This window comes from Fistularia commersonii, chromosome 16, assembly GCF_037954325.1.
Source record: "Fistularia commersonii isolate RoL2024-O1a breed Wild chromosome 16, RoL_Fcom_v1.0, whole genome shotgun sequence".
NCBI lineage: Eukaryota > Metazoa > Chordata > Actinopteri > Syngnathiformes > Fistulariidae > Fistularia > Fistularia commersonii.
Window position 1 is genome coordinate 11394531 of NC_141299.1, and position 9664 is coordinate 11404194.

Genomic DNA, 9664 nt, shown 5'->3' on the forward strand with positions numbered 1-9664 from the left:
TTGTGCCTGCAGTGGCTTCGTCCATCGAATAGACTAAGATGATCGCCCGGGGCAAAAGTCCAGCTCATCAAACAGAGATAAACCGACGCTTTTCTAATGCCTGATGGAATTTGTCGAGCAAACATCACAGATCCAGAGAATCGGTCCCATCAGCGGAGAGTCAGGTGGGAGGATTCAAAAAGTAGGTTTGGAAAGTGATGCCTCTAAGCTGAGAAACTCCTCAGACTTTGGCTCGTGACCCAAGCACTGTAGCCTCTCAGGAGGCAGAATACACAAATGATTTATTTTAGGAGAGATACTATTGTCACTTGGATGCCAAAGGACAAAAAAATAAATAAAACAAGAAAGCTGTTACATTGATTGAAAGACAAAAAAAAAAAGGCCCAATAGGGAAAAGCAAAATCCCACAATTCCAATTCTTTTTATGATTTAACACTCAGACAATGATGTACTTCAGAAGTGCATTTTGGTGTAAACCTTAAGGAGAAACAAGCTGAATCCCTCTGGGGAATGAAAATGAGCCCTCGCTGGGTAATAAACAATACTAACAATGGTATTGTGTGGTTCCGACTGTTTGGAAATACTTGACCAGGTTTTGATCATGAATTAATTCCCACTAGTAAGTTTTTCATGTGTTCTATTTGATGAAAAAAATGTAGAAATGCCATGGATTGACCAAGCACCTGGACTGTTATGAAAATGTAATGAAATGACGGCCCAGGAAAATAAGCTCGAAGACAGGAAACAAGTCTTGTGTCCGAGTACTATCCTCCAACTCCCCCTGCCAGGGGCTTCTTTGCAAGACTGTAAAAAACATTGATGCGTACAATTGAAAATACACTGGTCTTTATGGTACCGTTTTCATTTAGATTAATTTAGCAAATTTCCCGTTTTGATACATTCTGACGGCTCAGTGCGTCAGATTCCTGCCCAAAAGCAAAAACGTTTCTGTTTTAAATGGGGCTCTTTTTATGTGGAGTTTCCATGTTCTCCCAGTGTCCGCGTGTTTCCTCCGGGTTCTGCGGTTCCCAAAACGTGCTGCAGGTTGACTGATGAGACCAAAATACGCATAATTGTGAATAAAAGAGTAAACGTTAGAGGGGGTGGTTCGTTGGAAATTGAATGAATGAATGAATTTTTAGTTTGTAATCACATGGACATGAATGCCAACTCAATATAAAATTATGTTTTTAATAGGAAATTTGCATTCTGTTGATACCCTGTGCTTCGTATGCCACCACATTTATCTCTACATTGATGTTATATATTCAATTATTTTAGTTTCGACAAAAAAAGTGAATGACCGAGAAAAAGGGAGAAATACTCCAACTTTTGGAGATGATGATCTTGATAAAAGACTTGGCAAAAAATTCTGGCATAATTACAACCACAGCCCATAATAATTCTTTCTTTAATCAAAATGAGTTGTTTGAAAATTAAATAAAAAAACAAGTTTCTCAATAAATAGTTTAGAGAAGAATTTAAAATCACGAATAGTCACGAAAATATATTTTATGTCGCAAAAGATCTCACCTCCACCCTCATGCAACCATTATCCAGGACATAATCGATCCAGACCAAGGCCATTACATCACATCCCTACTGTAAGGCTCAAACCAGCGAAAAAAGCAAAGAGCATCCTGCTCGTCTCCTCACACCATTGTGTCTCTTTTTTTCTTAATTACATAAATCACATTGCTGACTGCGGTCTGATTTTTTTTTTTTTTTTTTCCTGTACCGGTAATTAGTTTCAAGATTGAAGATTCATCTGAAGTCCCTCATCTCTCTGCCTGCCATTATCTGTTACCCACAAAGATTTTAGTTATTCGCTAAGGTGATCCCGATCCATTTTGTACTCCTTCCTATCCGGCCAGGTGTCTGTGGCGTCATTAATAATGAGTGACTGAGACCTTCTGACAGGCGAAGTACCTGCTAACACCTGCTGCCCCGCGCCGCCCACACAACTGGCCGCTCGCACGTCAAACTTGCACTTCCGATTGACCTGGACATCGGCCCGATGACGGGCCAAACATGTGTCATGAAGGGGTTGAGCCATCTGGCGCTATAAAATTTCCATCGCATTTGTTTATGGTGGTGTGGCAAAGATTGGAAATAATGATGATATGTGAATGTTTAGACCTTTGGTTGTCTTATGTTTCACTCAACCGGTCTTGTTGCACTTTCAGTCCCGACTTGTTAAGACGAATATATGAGTCAAGCTTAAAAGAATACCATTCAAGATTGGGATTGGGCTACTTTAAGACATTATTGTACGTATATTTATTTTGGATATAAACTGTCGGTACTTTCACACTGTGCAATGATTGTGTGAAATGACTCGTCCATGAATAGCGGAAAAAAAAACATTTCTAAGCTTTTCACAAAATTGCAGGAATTATCGTAACCATTATTACCATTGCTTACAAATGACTACTGTTGCTTACAGTATTACAACAATGTCCATGTTTTGTATAGAAAATAACTGCATGAAACTGAAAAATCAGTTTATAAGATACTATGATATAGTAGGAAACAAAGATAGTATACGTATGCTAAGCAAAACCTATACACAAATAATGCACAATATACATTCATTTTTAATAGACCCTAACATAATTATAATATAATCAGTTGGAATCATTACAAATGATTTGAGAATTATAATTGTAATGCGATGTCAATCTTTCGCTGAGATTAAATAATTTAAAGTTTATCTAATGTGTTTTTATAGAATTTTTTTTTTTTAATCCTGTTATACAGCTTTATACATCTGTTTGATCCTTTCAGTCATACAATATCTCTCCCCTCAATCAAATCTAAGATGGGATGATGAGGCAGCTCTTTTCCAATAACAAACCACTTAGCTTTTATATTTTTCTTCCATTTCAGTTGGGTACTTATTTGCATGAATATGATTCTTGAAGTCTGTTGGTCCTAATGCACCTGGTTCTGAGTGTTTTTTTCTGTCTTTTCAGTTTCAATCTTTTCTTTCTTTTATCCCACATAATATTATTTAATTCCATCTTTTAAACCTTTATGGAGGAGCTGAGACGGGTTTGTGCGAAAGCAAAGAGGAACTTTTGGAGGATCATTACTTTAATAGTGCCTACTCTACATCTATGGAGCCATATGTTATCATTCATCAAACTGTAATTTTTCATTTTCCTTTTGTTCCATTCCAATATGGCCCCCTAAATGAGAGAGACAGACAGAAAGGTAGATTCATATAGTTCTGTGTTTTCCCTCGGCACCAATAACTGTCAACTGCATATAGCTAGTGGACCCATCCTGTGCCTTCTTTTATTGATATAAAATCCATTTATGAATTTCATATTCATTCACAGGCAGTACTGTGAATAAAAGCAAACCCGCTCACAGGATTTGTTATTTGTTCCCATTCCACGGCTTTTCTGAGTACTTTAAATTTACACGGGTGAAGTGTATGCTGAGCACAAAAACTTAATGTATTTTATTGAGGTCAGCTACTTTAATATGTCATTACTGCAGTGACCCTTCTAGTGGAACAAGTGTATTACTCATGTTTATGCAGGACAGTTACCATCGTTTTCCTCCAGATGGGAATGTTTGAGCGAATCAGACATGGCGCAAAGAATTTGATCTTACATGAAGCCACACGTAATAAGCCAGGTTGTTAAAGAAGTCAAAGTGGCTTTTCACTTCGAACACAGAACCCTAGTCACAGCTCTTACTTGTTCTATCCTTGCTAGTCTTGCTGCTGTTAATGCTGTGAATTTGCCCACTATGGGACTAATAAAAGGTTATGTTTTCTCATCTTATTTTATCTTGTCCTTGAGTCTAAGTGAATATTTGTGCTCAATTTGACAGAAATTCCTTGAACTGCTCTTGAGAGATCATTTTCAGCTATAATCTTCATTTTCAAGCTGCATGCAGTGAACTTGTTTCACTTCATGCAGGATCGTGAGCTCATTAGAGTGTACATTTCCACCTGTGAATGAAATTGGTTACAGTTTGAATTAAGATATTTATTGTAAAATAAGGAACTTCAGACCAACAGCTTCAGGAGCTGTCATCACCATCTAGTGAGAGCTGAAGATGAAGAATAACGGTCTGCACGCATTCACGGCAGAGGTGTGTCAGCCTTTTAGTTTGTTAGACATAAATCTTAGCCGTTTGTTGTGGGTTTTCTTTCAACAGTTTGCTTTGCACTAACAGAAGAACAAAGAGCTTTTGAATATCGAAGCACTGTCTAAATTAGGGGCTCGCTGACGCCCTGCTACACTTGGAGCTTTGAATTAAGCCAAATCGAATTACTGTTCTGGATTACAGAGAGTGCATTTGGCAGTGCCAGCAACTATATATTACCTTTACAACATTCTGTTATATACTGTGCAACATTTCAGCTCACGGATGCTGGAAATGTGCAGATGTCTGGAATGTAAGAAGCAAAATATATGTTGCACTTTTCAATTCTCAGCCTCTGCTTCCAAAAGCTGCTGCGGGGACAAAGAGCAGTGGTGACCCTTATCCGAGCTCCAAACCAAAACATTTATATGACAAACTAAAATGGAAAAAAAGGGGACTGGTTTATGTGATATTAAACAAATGATTAAATGACTTGATGACTTAACCTTAACTGTCTCACAATTGTTCTCATCCTGACAGTGAAAGAGCACCAGTACATTAATAATAAGATCTGAGGTAGTCGAAAAACTCCATTTGTGAGAAGTAATATGCCTAGAAATAGTGCTAAAGATGCAGTATTTACTTTAAGAATGCTTGTAGAGAAATCCCCAAAAGGTCAGAGGGATCTGCAGTGTGCCTTTGTAGACCTAGAAAATGCATACAACAGAGTGCCAAGAGATGAACTATAGTATCGTATGAGGAACTCTGGAGTGGGTGAGAAGTATGTTAGACTGGTGCAGGACATGTATGCAAGATGTAAGACAGTGGTGAGGTGTGAGGTGACAAAGAAGTTCAAGGTGGAGGTGGATCAGCTCTTGTTTGTAGTGTTGATTGACAGGTTGACAGATGAGGTTAGACAGAATTCTCCGTGGACCACGATTTTTGCAGATGACATTGTGATCTGTAGTGAGAGCAGGGAACAGGTGGAGTGAAGGTTAGACGCAGCAAGACAGAATATATGTCTATGAATAAGAGGGACCCAAGTGAAACCGTGAGGCTACAGGGAATGGAGATCAAGAAGGTGGAGGATTTCAGGTACTTGGGGTCAACAGTCCAGAGAAACGGAGTGTGGAAAAGAGGTGAGGAAACAGGTTCATGCAGGTTGGAAAATTGTCAGGGTTACTATGCGATAGAAGAATATCAGCCACACTTAAAGGAAAGGTTTACAAGACAGTTGTGAAATCAGTGATGCTGTGTTGTTTGGAGACAGTGGCATTGAAAAGGAGGTAGCAGAGTTGAAGATGTTGAAGTTCTCTTTGGCAGTGACGAAGACGGACAGGATCAGGAGTGAGTCTGTCAGAGCGACAGCACATGTCAGATGATGTTTTGGAGAAGGTCAGAGAAGCCAGACTGAGATGGTTTGATCGTGTACAGAGGAGAGATTGGGAATATATTGGCAGAAAGATGCTGGGATTGGAGCTACCGTCCAGGGGGACTAGAGGAAGGCCAAAGAGAAGATTTATGTACGTAGCTAAAGAGGACTTGACATTAGTTGGTGTGAGAGAAGAGGATACAGAGAATAAGGTTAGATGGAGGAGATTTATTTGCTATGGCGACCCCTGAAGGAAAATGCCGAAAGGAAAAGGAGAAGATGTGGTCAAAAATCTGTTTTAAAAAAAGGACCAAAACATTTAGCACAACTCACACATTTTCCCTCACTAACAGAAGATGTGAAAATGCAGATACTATGTAAGCCTTACTCCTATCTGTGCAGCAAAATTCCATCCCGCCATCTCGTCTCCCGTTGTTATATACAACTTGTAATTTTTATATCTAATATTGGATTCTCTTTGTACATATAGCGTATATACAGTATATTTATGATGTGTGATGGTGTGGTTCTGTGATAGGGGCATTGGTCTCATTAATCATTTACTCGCGTCTTATTCTTACCTCATGTTTCTTTGCTATGTCCTATATCTTATGCTGCAACGAAGACCGACAAATTTCCCTGAAGGGGTTTATAAAACATTCATGTTGTTGTTATGAAACTATAAACACTGAATGGCTTCTGATTTAAGAGATCAATTAGCTATAAACCTGAGTCGCAAACATGCAACTGTGTTCATACAGGGTAACTCAACTTGTGGAGTAGATTTCTTATTCGGATGATTTAACAGAGACCGCCACACTATATCACACAATACAGGGCAGTTTTTACAACACTAATAATTTCATTAACTATTTAATATCGGTTTGAATCATTAATTACTGTAAAGTAATACCCTGCAAACCTTTGGCATGCTGAAGGTTTGCAATATCACGTAATCTTTTCACATCCATACAGAAAAGATCTCAACAACTATAGTTCCGGTGATCTTTGGACTTTTTCCGATTGCTGTCCTGACATTTTGGGATTTTTGCCAAATATTGGCTGTCATGGATAAGATATCCGTTGTGCGCTTTGAATTCGAATGACTTTGGCAACCCTCTTGTGGCACTGTGAGATTCGCACAACGAGAACGGTGGCACTTGAACAAGCCGGATCCTGCTGCAGGCATACCCTGCCACAAATGCAGTTGCACTGTTTTACACATTGCAAAATCATTGCAACACGGTGAACTGGGAGATGAAGTCTCATTAGAAAGCCGTTGTTGTGCTGCACTTTAGGAAATCACCTTTCGTGTTGAAATTTGGTATCCGTTTCCTAACATCTGATGGTCTTTGATTGGGTGACAAATATGTCGAACAGTAATGTTCCTGTGTCATCAACAACATGGCACAAATACATAATACTTGGTTTTCATGTACCAAACTTGCAAAGTTGGCAAAAAATATGAATTAGTAGAAAAAGAAAATTTAGTTTCAGCGTCTACGCAGCTGCTGGCTTAAAATAGCATCATCTGTAAATGGGAGTATCATTTATATTCTTACCCGCATACAGATGCAACGTTCAGCAGGGAAGGTTCATTTCAGGCTCAAATTGAAGTGTTCAAACTTTAAGTAATTCTGCATTTACAACAGCTTGAAAAAATTAGTTTTAGTTAAGAACTTTTAAAGCAGATGAGACTTTATTAGTTTCTATCATTCTCTGTGAAAGCGTGATTTAAAACAGAACAATAGTCAGCCTCACAATTCAGTCTGTAATTCAGGTTCCCTTAGGCTCGTTTATGTATCGCTGTGTTCATTAATTCAGTTGCAATTACCCATTATTTGCTTTTTGACCAAGGAAAATTTGCAGATATTCTTTGGGTCTGTTAAATCATACAGCCCCGAGATATCATTTTGTGATGATATTTGGAATTAACAGATGGAGAGTCATTTTGAAAAAGGTAGCAGCCTGAAGATGGCCTTATGTCCTGCACTATCAAAGAGACCCCACTGCTCTGATTGACCTTTCGCGAGAGACCATTACACAGCACCGCCTCTAAGTCAGATCAGTAATGACCAACTAATGAAACCACCATACTTTTATGTTCCCACTGGAAGATGAAGTATCACCATGGGAAACCGATAGCATGGCATTTTGTTCGGAGTAAGATGTTTTCAACTTTCAGCTGTCAGGATGGCCGAGTGGTCTAAGGCGCCAGGCTCAAGGCGATCCTTCCTACGGGACTTCTGGTCTCCAGATGGAGGCGTGGGTTCGAATCCCATTTCTGACACAACCCCTTTTGAGGGGCGGAATAGTGCAGGGCGATCGTCTTTGGAACCGAACATGGTTCGATTCCCCACTTGCAAATAATGAATTTCCCCACAGGGATTGATAAATGACTTTGCAAGTTCATATCCATACAATTGATGCAGCTGTGGAAATCCCTAATACAGCATTCTAGACAGGATAAAATCACCCAGTGTCCAAAAAGTCAGGTTAAGAATGAATTCGCCTGAAGCTAGTCAACCTGGTCGGTCTACAGTTGTTGCAAATGGTTACAAGATCATGTCTGCTGAGAGAAATGTCATATTTTGCAGTGAGCATAGATTTTTCTGAAGTTGCTTTAGAATGGGAGACACAACGCAGTCATTTGTATCCGCCATTCCGTAGTACAAGACAGTTCTCATATAAGATTCCAGTGTCATAACTGCAGGGAGAATAAATCAATTGCATAAACCACTCAGTTGCAATATTGTCGGTGTTCTCTTTGAGAAAACACTGCTGAAATATAATTTGTTATATCAAAATACTTCAATAGAGGTTTGTTAGTTCATGTAAGATCTGTTTGTTTGTGTGATTTAATGTTATGATTTGCAACCAATGTGCACAGTGTACCTTAAGCCATCATAAAAAAAATAAATAAATGTTGGTTGATCAAATTAGCCCTAATTGCTTTTGGGATAAAAAGATTTTTTACTCAGGCAGTTACTCTCTTAAATCCTAGCGGTGCTACGAATAATTCTTATGCAGATTTTATTGTTTAGTTTTTAAATGACATAGTTTGGTACAAGTTTTGCATCAAATTGATTATTTTCCTGATAAAAAAATAACATTATTGCTGGACAGTTGTTATTATAACCCCTGAAAATAATTAAATCATAAAAAACATAATTATAGTACATACTATTTGTCCAATAATAATTTTAAAAATCCAAGAATCTCCAGCACTTGCATATGCTCACTCACTCACTCACTCACTCACTCACTCACTCACTCACTCACTCACACACACGCACATGCACACACACGTGCACACACGCACACACACACACACACACACACAAACCACGCATACTGTACGTGCACTATGTATTCCACAGGGAACATGAAGTAATAGAGTCCACTGACATAGAGCTATTTGTTCAGTTAATCCACAATGCAAACCTACCATACAATTCCTGTGTGTGTGTGTGTGTGTGTGTGTGTGTGTGTGTGTGTGTGTGTGTGTGTGTGTGTGTTTGAGTGAGTGTATATGTGGATAGATAGATAGATAGATAGATAGATAGATAGATAGATAGATAGATAGATAGATAGATAGATAGATAGATAGATAGATAGATTGGTTACTTCCACTCTTGTTTGAAAGTAAAGGAACGCATGTAATATTTCGTCACCTCTTAAAATAATCGCCTAAGTCGTTTTTTTCAGAAATTTCAGGAAAAATAAAAACTGAACCATTTGACACACTCTTGACATAGGCAATTTCTACTAAAGGAGTAGAATGGCACAGTCTGTTTAACTGAGGATGTAGGCAATTTTGCCAGAGGTGGTGCAGAGCATCATGAGGAGATGATTTAGGCAAAAAAAAAAACATTTTTGTAAAAAAATGACTTAGGCGATTATTTTAAGAGGAAGACGATTTGTAAGACATACTTAAAAGTGAAGACCAGCAGCAGGAGACACTTGTTGCATTCATTCTTCAGCTGAAATCAATGGTACATGAAATCCCTTCTCTGTTATTGAAAATAACTGAGGTCTAACTTTTCCTGACATTGATTGCGCAGGAGCGCAGCAGCAGCAGCAGCAACTCGCTTATGGTTCTGTTAACCTGCACTACACTGGATATGGCAAAAAGCAAGATTCCTTAAAATGAATGATTAATTGTGAAAGAATGACCCACAACAAGAC

At 38.6% G+C, this 9664-nt stretch overlaps 1 non-coding gene across 1 annotated transcript; it reads left to right on the forward strand.

Moving 5' to 3' along the window:
• Positions 1 to 7663: 7663 nt before the first annotated feature.
• trnal-caa (transfer RNA leucine (anticodon CAA)) lies at positions 7664 to 7766 on the forward strand. The gene is given in 2 exon segments: positions 7664 to 7701; positions 7721 to 7766. It is a non-coding gene; the product is annotated as a tRNA-Leu (tRNA).
• Positions 7767 to 9664: the final 1898 nt, after the last annotated feature.